The 14,123-nt window shown below is 48.6% G+C and overlaps 1 pseudogene; it reads right to left on the bottom strand.

The window, feature by feature from the left end:
* LOC142074961 (phospholipid-transporting ATPase ID-like) overlaps positions 1-14,123 on the bottom strand; it is a 131,322-nt pseudogene that overhangs the window by 71,173 nt on the left and 46,026 nt on the right.

Raw genomic sequence — 14,123 nt, 5'->3', positions numbered from 1 at the left:
CTATGGGCCCTTTAATTCCTGTAGCAATTTTTCGCGGCCGGTCGTCAATTAGCGTGACATCTACTGCTGTTGCCAGATCGAGTCCGAGGCTGCCCCTGGTTGCTGGCCGAAGTTGGGTTGCTGGTCGAAGCTGGGCAATGGTGTCTGGTATCTCTGCACTATCGTTTGGTTGGGGGCTGCCGTTGGCTTGAAGGTGACCGGAGCCGCGATTGGTGTCGGCACGCTGCAGCTCTTGGCGCTCGGTTTCCCGTTTCCCGAACGCCGGCAGACCGTAGTATTATGATTATTCGTTTGACAGTTCTGGCACCACACTTGGGGCTCCCGACAGTGTCGACGCAGATGTCCTGGGTAGCCACATCGGAAGCACTTATACTCTCGTCGGCCAGTCGTCTTACTTTGGTGGGCATCCGGAGGCTTCAGTGGGGCAAGAGCTGCAAACGCCTGTCCCTGCGCCTTGACTAATTTTTCCCCTAGTTCTCTGATTGTTTCAACTAACATGGCTTGAGCTCCTACAGGAACTCTACTCATTCGCTCTAACATGACTTCTATGGTGGCGTCTAAGGGTAAGGTGACAAGGATGCCCTTCGTATAAGTATTACAGTTCTCTAATACACACTGTCTCAGCAAAGGTCCTTTCATAAAATCTGCCATATCTGCGCGGTCAATAGCGTCTGTGACTCTATCTACAAAAGATGCAAAAGGCTCCTCTCTTCCTTGTTTAATTGACATATATGAGGGAGGAGCTGGTGTAGTTTTAACTTTCTGCAAGGCTTCTCGTGCTAATTTCATAGATTCTAACAACACGTCTGGGCCAGTTTGCATCTGCATTTCTACAGAGGCAAAAGGACCTATACCCATTAGTTGTTCTACAGTTACTCCAGCTAAACGATCATTTGGGGCCCGGGGCGAGTGCGCAGATATTTCACAAAGTCTTTGCCAGTGAGCTTGCCAAAGTAATTGTTGTGATTGCTTCAAAATAAGCCTCATTATGTTCTTAATATCTTCTGGACATAGCATTCCGCTACCCCAGATATAGTTTAGCATTTGCCTTGCAGGCTCACTATGCACTCCCGATTCATTAACCGTGTTTCGCAATTGATTTAATATCTTCCAATCTAGGGCCTGATGCACCCCAGTCATAGCCCCCGCGTTATCTACCTGGTAGATTACCGGGAAGGCTTGAGGGCTAATTTGATCTAATAAATCAAAATCTTTTTGTTCAACAGCTTCTCGTGCTATTTTGTCCCAACCAACCCGCACTAAACGCGGCTGTTGATAAGCTTGGGACGGGGGGGGGGTGGGGGGGATGGGGGTGGGGGGGTGGGGGGGGTGAGGGGTGGGGGGGTGGGGGGGGTGAGGCCTTTAGAAGACTTTCAGCTTGAGCAGTCTCCTGTCCGCTACCGTCTACCCTCTCATTTTCACTTGGACCCTCCCCCTCCCTTTCCCCCGGCGGTGCGGAGGGATAAGCCCTTTCTGTCGGCGGATCAGGAGGGGGACGAGAGGGTCGGCGACCAACGGGAACAGGAATTCCCGAAGGCGGAGGTGAAAAGTAGTCACCCCCTGCTGTGAGACGTCCAGCGGCAGGATCGGACTGCTCAAGTCGATCTGAGGCGGCTGTAGCTATTCGCCTTTCAGTTTTATATCTTTTTATACAATTAATAACTTCTCTCCAAGATTTCATTAATTTTCTTGCTGATTTATCATCATCAATTACTAGATCCCACAAACAATCTCCATAAGAACGCCACTCGTCTACTTCAAACATACTTTCAGGGTTTTTAAAAAACCCTTTCGTTTTCCCTAACGCAATTAAACCAGCCAGGTCTTTTAATTGGCTTACTCCCCGCTCTTCTAAAAAGCGTTTTAAAATATCGAAGGCTACCTCTACTTCCATTGCGCGCTTCTCCTGACCCTCTTAATTATCCGGTCGTTTGCAGCCTTTTCCCACGGGTAGCCTTCTATCGGACGGCGAACCCCTTCTTAATTATCCTGGGTTCAAGCACGGATCAGGCACGCCGCGACAGCGTCTACTGATCTTCTGCTCCCTGGTCGCTGCTACCAGTGCTTCTCCGATCTCGCTGTCCGGTGGAAAACAGGGATGGGGGGTCCCTGTTCGGGCGCCACTTGCGATGAGCGAGGGAAGGCAGGCAGTCGACTCAATGTGAGTGATAAGGCCAGCTTCAACTTTATTGTAAAACCCTACACATATTTATACACTAAGTTCTACCTTATGCATACTTGTCTCACAATCATTGGCTTAGCTCTAAAAATTACATTATCATATTCCTCCTACTTTTGGTTACTGCTACGTGGTCCGGGTTCCATCCTGTTTTCCTTATACTGTACTTTCTCAAAGTTGCTTATCTGCACAGAGCAAGGTCAGCATAACTTTCTTTTCTCCCTTGTCAGCATGACTCAGAATTTTCCCACCGCGGCCTAGTCTGGCTAATTTTCTCCAACAGAATGAGGGCCAACTTCAGAGCCTAAAAAGTCAGGAAAGAAAGAAGGGAGCAAAGGGAACATACCAATAACAGACATTTGCTTGCGAACATTGTTGAAATGAAGAATAGCCAGGAGTTTGTAGATTTTTGTTTCTCCCATTTCCACAACGGTGATATGGTCTCCAGTGTGCGAGCCTGGAACACAAATCCAAAGTTTCTGGCAGCAGTGACAAGGGCTCCCTCATCAGGAGATTGCGCCTGATATACCAAGTTACCTGACATGCAAGAAAAAAAGTAATATGTGGCTTCTGCCTTGTTTCTGAGGCTAAACAAATACAAAATCAAAGACATTATATAGCAGTTAACCCTTTGCTTTTCTGTCTATCCACAGAGGTGCAGCACTAAAATGCATCTTGTGTCCACACATCTCCATCAAGTCCCATTCACCCCATTCTCCAGGCCAGTGCAAGAGGCCCCCTAGACTCTTTTGGGGGCCTTTATCACTCTCTTTGGAGTCCAACAGATCTCACCGAGAGGGCAACTTCCTTGGGTTTAACCCCTTCTAGTTACATCTGCATGTATTTTTCTCATCGCTATTTTCACCTTATATGTGTCAGTTAATGGTTCTAGCCTTTAAAGCACAGTTTTCACCCTGTTTGGGATTTCAGGAGACTGACCCAATACCTGCAGGAACACTGGGTGAGCAGAGCTAATGAGTCTCCAGTGGATAGGTGCTATATGCTCTGTGCTTTATGGGACTTGGTGCAGAGTAGAGAAAGAGTGGGGCAAGCCATCTGCCACCTCAGGGAAGCTGTGGCACCTGCAATTTCCATACTCCAGAGATGTGGTGGTTGCAGCAGTGTCAGCTCCACCACAGGAACACACGGGGAGTGGAGGCCCTGGTCCATTCTCTTCCCATGTGGCATCTCCAAAGACACTGATTTATGTGTAGCCATATACTACAGAAAATCATCAGGGGGCCAAAAGGACCAATAACAGGTTCTGTGGAGAGAAGACATACTGTGGTGCAGGGTGAACATAACCACTCAGTCTGGTGCCTTCAACAGTCCTCACCTTCCTTCTTCTCTTCTGGCATCACTGTGTGACAAAGTGAGAGCAGCCAGAAGAACCTATGCGTCGGGACATCACTCAGCTTCACAGCTTCAACCAGGCTATGGTCATAGAAGGCAAACTTTGGGTTGACTAACTGGTTGTATGAGAAATCAACCTTCTCTGTGTTCTGCAAAAATATGGCCTGGTATTATTTGTGGAGCTCTCACATGCCTGTACACCAATGCCTGCCCATCATAGCCCCCCCTCTCTTCCTTACATTTACAAAGGGCCCTCTCCTGCAGGGCTGTTCATGACAGAGACTGATGAGTCTGAGTAAGTGGGAGATCGTGAAAGCTTCTGAATCACAGGAGAGGACAGGCACTTGAGGTGCCTTTCAGAGCAGCACTCAGGCTGAGAACCTGATTAGCTAAAGATGCCTCTCTGTACTACAGCAAATGCTCCTACAGGATCCCCACCAAAGGATTTCTATAGCAAAGAAATGTCTGCCTTCAACATATGCCTGCTTGGAGGCATCATGCTCCTGATTTCAATGGCTGCCTGCGACAGGAGAATGTGGAAGCCCAATTTAAACAATTCAAAAGGCTGTGTTCTCCACCCTATTCTCCCAAAGCAAGAAAGGAAAAAGATGACAGACATGTGATGTAAAGGTTCAACTCCACAGGCACTGCCCATTTTGTCTAAAAACAAGGAGCCCCAAGCAGAGGGGAACATAGTGGAGAAATGGCCAGAAGCTCAAAGCATGATGTGTCATGGAGGAATGCACTGCCAAGCCTGCCGGGGATGATGCCGACTCCCGCCCCATCCCTGATGAGCTCAGAGTTTCCAGGATGGGAGTCATCCTTTTGACCTGTGCAAGCTGACATTTAGCACTTACTGCAAGAGCACAGGCCCACCCCCCCCCACATACACTAATCTGCGCAACAAGGTCCAGGCACTGCAACACTGCGGATGTGTGAGCAGCAGCCTTTCGACCTGCAAGACTCTGCTCCGGCAAGTATCAGGGGCAGGAGGAGCTGCCGGGCAGCCAGTTGGCAGGAGACCAGCATGTCTCCCCAAGCAAGTGAGCCCTTTGCATTTTGCTGCCTGAGCGAGGGCAGTCTGGAGGCACAGCACTCAGTACAAATAGCCAATTTCAGTGGGTAATTTAAGTTTTAAATGGCCTGGAAATGAATCATTGGAATGAGGAGTGGGATTTTCATCATCATCTTGCCATTTGTTACTTGGATTACTGCATGCAGTTTTCAGATATTTTAGGCAGTGAAATCCAAGACGTGTGGGTTTGTGCCAGCAAGCAGAGGCTAGATAGAAATGAAGTCACCCATTTTCACACTTTCCGATGTCCAGACATTAGGGGAATTTGATAGTGACCTTGTTATCGATATGAACTGAACTCACTGATTCCTAGCCAAAAATTTAATTAACTGCCAAGGATAATAAAATTCACCAATGTCCAAGTTTCCAACAAATATCAATGGCCAAGTATTCAAGAGGAGCTGTGCATGCACTAGGATGTCATGTGAAGCTGAGGGAACAGTGGGCACTCAGGCTACCAGACCTGCAGGTTTAAACCAGGCTTACTGGAAGGGAATGCAACTCTGGCAATCCTCTGACATCCACGAGAACACACATCCCTGTTGTCAGGGTCAAGAGCACGAGCTATGCCTGAGTGGGTTGTGTCCACTAGCACCTATGCAGGCAGGTTCACAGAAAGCACAGATCCTGCTAGCACTTGAGCACTTAGCTCATTTATTTCTATCCTTTGCCCAGACATATCATACACATCACCTGCAAGCAAGAAAGACTGAGGTTATAGCCACAAACTCCAGATAAGTGTAGTCTCTGAGCTTCTCTACCGCAAAAATTGGTTAAAGTGTTTTGAAGCTAGTATCAAGTTAAAAAGTTTCAGTAAGCACAAATATCTTGACATGGGTATTGAAGACTGATGATTCATATCTATCAGTTCCTATGTTAATCCATGACAAAATCCAGAGGCTGACAGATGTTTGAAACACAAAGTAGTTACCATAAAAATGACTGGCATTTGGGCAAAGAAGACTTGGCTCAAGCTGAACCCAGAAAGGATGTAGTGCTAGGCAGGAAACGAAGGTGCTTTCAGGGGATGACTTCTCTTGTACCTTCCCTTTGGAATGTGAGACAAAATCCAGCTCCTGGATCATACTGGGTTTGCAACAGTCCCTGGACAACCACAGAGAAGGAGTTGTCAAAGCCCATTCTTCGCACATCTAGGTAGCAAGGCTGCTCCATTCATTTTTCCTGAACTGATGATCTGGTCACAGAAATGGAAGACATCTCATCTCCAGGAAACACTATTGAAACTTCTTCTGCCTGAAGAAAAATTTCACTTGGAAGGTCTGGACTGTGCCCAGCCCAGCCAGATTCAACACTTCATTGAAATAAGATTGAAATACAGTGAATTACATGAATGATAGATCCATACTTGCATCAGAAACCTCAACTGTGACTAAAGTCAATTCTAGGTACTAGTACTCCTTCACAAAAGCCCTGAGGGTGTAGAAGAAAGTCAGAAGCCATCTCTCCTGAGAACTGCACATCAGTTGATCCCCTGGGAACTGTAACCAAGAGACTTTTAGACACCTCCTTCCCAATGGGAAGCGTAAGCCTCCAGAGTACCCTCCCTGGCAGCAGAACTAATTCATCCTTTCTGGCATGGCTTTCCCAAATGCCCCTGAGCAGCAAATCCAAAGTAGTATATTCCGGGGAAGAAGCTAAGCATTTAGAAAACTATAAGCAATAGACTGTCTGCCTTCTTTCTGCATATTTCCCATTCATTTCTTGAAACCATATCCTATGTCTATATTCTGTGGTGACATTCACGTTGGAAAAGTAAACTACAGGACACATGAATGAACAGACTGAATATTTTTCAAACTGTTTAGCAGCACTAACATTGGCGAGCATAGTAGCGCTGTTTGAGATATGATGATCTCCAAATATACACAACACAAGATTTATAGGAAGAAATAACTTCTTTTATTAGGCCAGCTAATAGCACTGAGAAAAAAGACAAGCTTTCTGGCACACTAGTCCATCAGCAGGTCTGACACAGGCAAAACAAGCATCAATCTACGAATAAGCTGTGACTGATTTCTCTGGGGGAATCTAATGATGTTAATCAATTAGTTTGTGAATTGTTAGCACCTCTTGAGCAGTATGAAGAAAACTGCCCAGGGCCATACAGTGAAAGAGCCTTTTAGTTCAATGACTGTTAGGATCTAACGGAGTGTCATGGTTTAACCTGTCAGGTAGCCAAATACCACACAGCCGCTCACTCACTCCCTCCGCCCCCGCAGTGGGACGGGGAGAGAATCGGAAGGGTAAGAGTGAGAAAAACTCGTGGGTTGAGATAAAGACAGTTTAACAGAACAGAAGAGGGAAAATAATAATGATAATGATAGAATATACAAAATGAGTGATGCACAATGCAATTGCTCACCACCCGCGCTGACCGATAACCAAGTAGCAATCGCTACTTCCTGGAACACGCCTACCATTCATATACTGAGCATGATGTCACATGGTATGGAACACCCCATTGGCCAGCTGGGCCAGCTGTCCTGGCTGTGCTCCCTCCCAATGTTTTGTTTTGGTTTGGTTTTTTCCTTGAGCTGAATGTCCTTGACTAGCAGGGTACTTAGCAACAACTGAAAACATCAGTGTGTTATCAACATTCTTCTCATACTAAATCCAAAACACAGCACTAGGAAGAAATTTAACCCTATCCCAGCCGAAACGGGGACAGTATCCACCCCTTATTCTATACCATCTACGACATGCCCAGGTCTCACATTTTCTAATACATTCCAATTAATCACCACCACCTTTCTTGTCCATATATATATACAGACACACAGATATCATTCCCTTAGTCTATGGGCCATCCCTCTAAAATGTCCACTGAGTTAATTTAGTCCATGACTTTGGGCTCCATCTGTCATAACAGTCCTTCAGGGCAGGAGAGATGGTGTGTGGTGTTGGGCTGCTGCATCCTGAAGCCAGTTCTCATTTCAATATTGCTGTGCTCGTCCGGTTCTATCATCATTGCACTTTGCTCGGTTTCATCGGAGTTAGTTCATTCTTCACTAATCTGGGTGATTTTTACTGCTATACCATTGATAGCAACCATAGAAATAATGATATACAATATCATATAACAATTGACATCATACAATCCAGTTCATTGGCTATTTTCACCCAAAATCAAATGCCCTTGAGGTACACACCGGACCTCCCCATCCTTTCGCATCACCCACCAAGTGCACCCAGGTCCTTGAGCAAAAGCAATCCCACGGATGGGTTTTCCCTTGCCAGAGGCAGGAGTAACCCAGACTGTCTTCCCCAGCATATTTCTTATGTGCACGACAGGGACTTTATCTCCATCTACAGTACGTAAGAGTCTTGATTGGGCAGGGCCAGCTCGATTGGCAGATCCCCTAGTGTTGACTAACCAGGTGGCTTTTGCTAAATGTGTGTCCCAATGCTTGAATGTCCCACCACCCATTGCTCTCAGCATAGTCTTTATCAGTCCATTGTATCATTCGATTTTCCCGGAGGCTAGTGCATGGTAGGGGATGTGATAGACCCACTCAATGCCATGCTCTTTGGCCCAGGTGTCTATGAGGGTGTTTCAGAAACGAGTCCCGTTGTCTGACTCAGTTCTTCCTGGGGTGCCATGTCGCCATAAGACTTGCTTTTCAAGGCCCAGGATGGTGTTCCGGGCGGTGGCATGGGGCACGGAATATGTTTCCAGCCATGCGGTGGTTGCTTCCACCATGGTGAGCACATAGCGCTTGCCTTGGTGGGTTTGTGGGAGTGTGATATAATCAATCTGCCAAGCCTCCCCATATTGATATTTCAACCATCGTCCCCCATACCAAAAAGGCTTTACTCGCTTGGCTTGCTTGATTGCAACGCATGTTTCACATTCATGGATAACCTGTGCAATAGCGTCCATGGTCAAGTCCACCCCTCGATCACGAGCCCATCTATATGTTGCATCTCTTCCTTGATGGCCCGAGGCGTCATGGGCCCACTGGGCTATAAATAATTCACCTTTATGTTGCCAGTCCAGATCCACCTGAGCCACTTCAATCTTAGCAGCCTGGTCCATCTGCTGGTTGTTTTGGTGTTCTTCAGGGGCCCAACTCTTGGGTACGTGAGCATCTACGTGACGTACTTTTACAACCAGGTTCTCTACCCGGGCAGCAATATCTTGCCCCAACGCGACAGCCCAGATGGGTTTACCTCTGTGCTGCCAGTTGTTCTGCTTCCACTGCTGCAACCACCCCCACAGGGCATTTGCCACCATCCATGAGTCATTTTTCTCATTCAGCAATATCCAAGGCCAGCTGGATGGCTTTCACCTCTGCAAACTGACTCGATTCACCTTCTCCTGCAGCAGCTTCTGCAACTTGGCGTATAGGACTCCATACAGCAGCTTTCCACCTCCGATGCTTTCCCACAAGGCGACAGGACCCATCAGTGAACAGGGCATATTGCTTCTCATTTTCTGGTAGTTTATTATACAGTGGGGCCTCTTCAGCACGCGTCACCTCCTCCTCTGGGGATATTCCAAAATATTTGCCTTCTGGCTGTGGAGGAAACAATGTCTGAGAGTACAAGCAGTATCATAGCGTTGGTAAACAAGAAGCCATGGGAAGATGGGAAGTGAAAGAAGCCGTGGGAAAAAGGGAGATAAGAGGTGGCAGTTAACGGTTCTGAGGGCGTGACAAAGATAAGGAATTTAGCGGAATAGTGTCGAGATGACCTTTGCTTGGGGGATGTACTGGGGAATTCTTTGAAGCGCATACGTGGCATAATGTGAGGTATAAAAAGGCGCTTGTGCTGTATAATAAAGGGTTTTTTCATCTTCGTCTTCGTGCCCTCTCAGACGGAGTCCGTGTCCTTATTCGCCACAAATGGCGCCCGAACAGGGACCGGGACATTCTGTCTGAAGGGCCATAAAGTCGGCAATTGCCGATCCGGTGGCGAGCCCCCGCTTAACTGCAAAGCTGTTGAAAAGAAACAGGAAAAAAGCTGTTGAAAGGAAACAGGATAGTGACATCGTGTAATCGTCTCTGCAGAACAGAGGTGAGCAGCGGGGGGCGGTAGTCATGGGTTTAAACATGACAAAGGAGGAAAAAACTGTTTGCAGGACCATGGAATTGATCCTGAAAAAATATCAAGTAACCATGGATAATGGGGACTTGAGATGACTCCTGAAGTGGGTGACAACCACCGTTAAGGGAGTCGATTCTACTAACATTTATGATCCAAAAATTTGGAATGAAGCAGGCACCCAGCTTTGGGATGCTGCCACTCGTTAGGACTCGGTGGCTGCAGGACTGCTAGCGCCTTGGAGGACTCTGAATGAGACCCTAAAAAAGCATGTCAGTGCTAAAGACAAGCTGAGAGGTGAAAACTCAGGAGGGAGTGCATCTGCGGCCAAAGAGCCTTCTGCGCCCCCGGCCACTGAGGCTGGAGCGGTGGCTGCCTGGGAGGGGCAGGGTAGCGGCATTGATGATCCCAATCCATTCGATCCGGGACCGGTCGACCCAGAGAAAGAGCCGGATTTATATCCCCCGCATGTGCATGATATGTGGAAGGGGATTCAAAGGGAGGCAGAGAAAGAAGGGGACTCTGACCTCGCGGTTAAGCTCCGTGAGGTCCAGGCGTTCCCGGTGATTTATGAAGCTCATCAAAGGCCCTGGTGGGAGGCTCTGAATTTCCAAGTAGTGAAGGAGTTGAGAAGGGGAGTGATTGAATTTGGCCTTAATGCCCCCTACTCTGCGAACATGCTAGGGTCAGTCATGAGGAGTTATACGTTATGTCCGCTCGATTGTAAAACGCTGGCGCAATTAGAATCATAGAATCATACAGGTTGGAAAAGACCTCTAAGATCATCGTGTCCAACTGTCAACCCAACACACCATGTCCAATAAACCATTTCCCTAAGTGCCTCATCTACACGTCTTTTAAATACTTCCAGGGATGGTGACTCAACCACTTCCCTGGGCAGCCTGTTCCAAGGCCTGACCACTCTTTCAGTAAAGAAATTTCTCCTAATGTCCAGTCTAAACCTCCCTTGGCGCAACTTGAGGCCATTTCCTCTTGTCCTATCGCTAGTTACTTGGCAGAAGAGACCAACACCCACCTCACTACAACCTCCTTTCAGGTAGTTGTAGAGCGCGATGAGGTCTCCCCTCAGCCTCCTCTTCTCCAGACTAAACAACCCCAGTTCCCTCAGCCGCTCCTCATAAGGCTTGTGCTCCAGGCCCTTCACCAGCTTCGTTGCCCTCCTCTGGACACGCTCCAGCACCTCCATGTCCTTCTTGTAGTGAGGGGCCCAAAACAGAACACAGTATTCGAGGTGCGGCCTCACCAGTGCCGAGTACAGGGGCACAATCACCTCCCTACTCCTGCTGGCCACACTATTTCTGATACAGGCCAGGATGCCGTTGGCCTTCCTGGCCACCTGAGCACACTGCTGGCTCATGTTCAGCCGGCTGTCAATCAGCACCCCCAGGTCCTTTTCCTCTGGGCAGCTTTCCAGCCACTCTTCCCCAAGCCTGTAGCGTTGCATGGGGTTGTTGTGGCCGAAGTGCAGGACCCGGCACTTGGCCTTGTTGAACCTCATACAGTTGGCCTCGGCCCATCGATCCAGCCTGTCCAGGTCCCTCTGCAGAGCCTTCCTACCCTCGAGCAGATCAACACTCCCGCCCAACTTGGTGTCATCTGCAAACTTACTGAGGGAGCACTCGATCCCCTCGTCCAGATCGTTGATAAAGATATTGAACAGGACCGGCCCCAGAACTGAGCCCTGGGGAACACCGCTCGTGACCGGCCGCCAACTGGATTTAACTCCGTTGACCACAACTCTCTGGGCCCGGCCGTCCAGCCAGTTTTTTACCCAGCGAAGAGTGTACCTGTCTAGGCCGTGAGCCGCCAGCTTCTCTAGGAGAATGCTGTGGGAGACAGTGTCAAAGGCTTTACTGAAATCCAGGTAGACCACATCCACAGCCTTTCCCTCATCCACTAGGCGGGTCACCTGGTCATAGAAGGAGATCCGGTTGGTCAAGCAGGACCTGCCTTCCATGAACCCATGCTGGCTGGGCTTGATCCCCTGGTTGTCCCGGACATGGCTCGTGAGCGCCCTCAAAACGAACCGCTCCATCATCTTCCCTGGCACCGAGGTCAGGCTGACCGGCCTGTAGTTCCCGGATCCTCCTTCCGGCCCGTCTTCACGGATGGGTCCGGGCACACGGGTAAGTCTGTCCTTGTCTGGAAAGATGACCATGATCAATGGCAATCTGATATCCAGAAACAAGACGGTTCACCACAAATCGTGGAGTTGGCGGCAGTGGTACGAGTGTTTGAAAAATGGCAATGCCCCGTCAACATCGTGACTGATTCTGCATATGTTGCAGGGGTAGTGTCCCGCATGGAGTTTGCTTATTTGAAAGATGTAAATAATGCCCAGCTTTTTGCTCTGTTTAAAACCCTCAGAGAATGCATTCATTGAAGGATCCACTCTTTTTTTATGTTACATATCAGATCTCATACTGCATTGCCGGGGCCCCTGGTTGAGGGAAACCGGTTTCCTAATTCGCTTGCAGGGGCTGTTGTTGTCCCGGGGAAATTTGAGCAAGCGAGGCGTTCACATAACTTTTATCATCAGAACGCTAAGGCCTTGGCTGGAATGTTTCATTTACCACTTACGCAAGCACGCCAAATGTCACTGCATGCCCTGAGTGCCAGTGTGCGGGCCCTCCACAGCCGGGGGGAGTCAACCCTCGTGGCTTGCAGGCACTCGAACTTTGGCAGACTGATGTTACACATCTTCCCGACTTTGGTCGACTCAAATGTGTCCACGTCTCAGTGGATACATTTTCGGGAGCAATTGCAGCCACAGCCCACACAGGGGAAAAATCCCGGGATGTCCGAAAACATTTTCTTCTTGCTTTTTCCATTCTCGGAGTACCGAGCAAAATAAAAACAGATAACGGCCCCGGGTATGTTGCCCAAGCCGCACGGACCCCTCATATCACGGGAATTCCACACAGTCCCACAGGGCAAGCCATTGTTGAGCGCGCGCACCGTTCGCTCAAAGACATGTTAACAAAACAAAAAGGGGGAGTAGGGGATTTGACCCCACAGGAAAGATTGGCAAAAGCCGTTTATGTTCTTAATTTTCTCAATTGGTGGGCTGAGGAAGGTGGACCCCCGATTTGCAGACATTTTGATTCTGTTGAAGGTCATGAGGCAATCATAAGGGACAAGGCGTGGGTAAAGGTGAGAAACCTGGAATCTCATGAGTGGGAAGGCCCGTTTTCATTGATAACCTGGGGTCGAGGGTATGCTTGTGTCTCCACAGATCGAGGACCAAGATGGGTACCAGCGCGGTTTGTCAAGCCGTCTTTTTCGCCGTTGTCGCAGGCGTAAGTGTGTTTTGGGCCCCACCGCAGCCCAAAGAGAACGTCTGGATCGCCCTTGCGAATCAGACAGGCCAGGAGACCATTTGCCTTTTGCTCTTGTCACCTGGAGATCCTTTTTCCACCTGCTTAGTGGGACTCCCGTGGAACAATTGGACCCTAGGTCTCACGGAGCCGCATGCAACACTTTGTAGTGGCGGCCGCAATGTGACTGACAATTGGGACGGATGTTTGGTGTACCATCCGCCCGTGAGTGTAGAGCCACAAGAGATAGAATTATTGGGGCTTGGCAAAATGGGTAATGAGTTTGATTGAACTGGGAATTATACGTTAGATTGTATTTGTATGTATTCTTGTGTGTGTACTATGTTTATTGCAATGTGTGAAACGAACAATAGAAAAGTCAGTTAGCTTAGTGTTTGTTGTAAAAGAAAAAGGGGGAGATGTGGAGGAATCAATGTCTGAGAGTACAAGCAGTATCATAGCGTTGGTAAACAAGAAGCCATGGGAAGATGGGAAGTGAAAGAAGCCGTGGGAAAAAGGGAGATAAGAGGTGGCAGTTAACGGTTCTGAGGGCGTGACAAAGATAAGGAAATTAGTGGAAGAGTGTCGAGATGACCTTTGCTTGGGGGATGCACTGGGGAATTCTTTGAAGTGCATACGTGGCATAATGTGAGGTATAAAAAGGCGCTTGTGCTGTATAATAAAGGGTTTTTTCATCTTCGTCTTCGTGCCCTCTCAGACGGAGTCCGTGTCCTTATTCGCCACACTGGCCAGTTCGTGATCACCTCCAAGATTCCTGGGCGACTGGGGTTTCCTATTCGGGCCCGTTGTGTGATCAGTGCGACCCACTTACTCCACGTAGCATCGGTTGCATGATGTGTAGAGGGGACCCTCCCTTTGAACATCCAGCCCAGCACTGGCAGTCGGGGTGCCAGGAGGAGCTGGGCTTCAGTACCAACCACTTCCAAAGCAGCTCGAATCCCTTCATATGCTGCCAATATGTCCTTCTCAGTTGGAGTGTAGCGGGCCTCGGATCCTCTGTATCCCCGACTCCAGAACCCTAAGGGTCGACCTCGAGTCTCCCCTGGTGCTTTCTGCCAGAGGCTCCAGGTAGGACCATTCTCCCCGGCTGACG

The sequence above is a fragment of the Calonectris borealis genome, chromosome W (genome assembly GCF_964195595.1).
Source record: "Calonectris borealis chromosome W, bCalBor7.hap1.2, whole genome shotgun sequence".
In the NCBI taxonomy this organism is placed as follows: Eukaryota; Metazoa; Chordata; class Aves; order Procellariiformes; family Procellariidae; genus Calonectris; species Calonectris borealis.
This window is presented reverse-complemented; position numbering and strand designations above follow the sequence as displayed.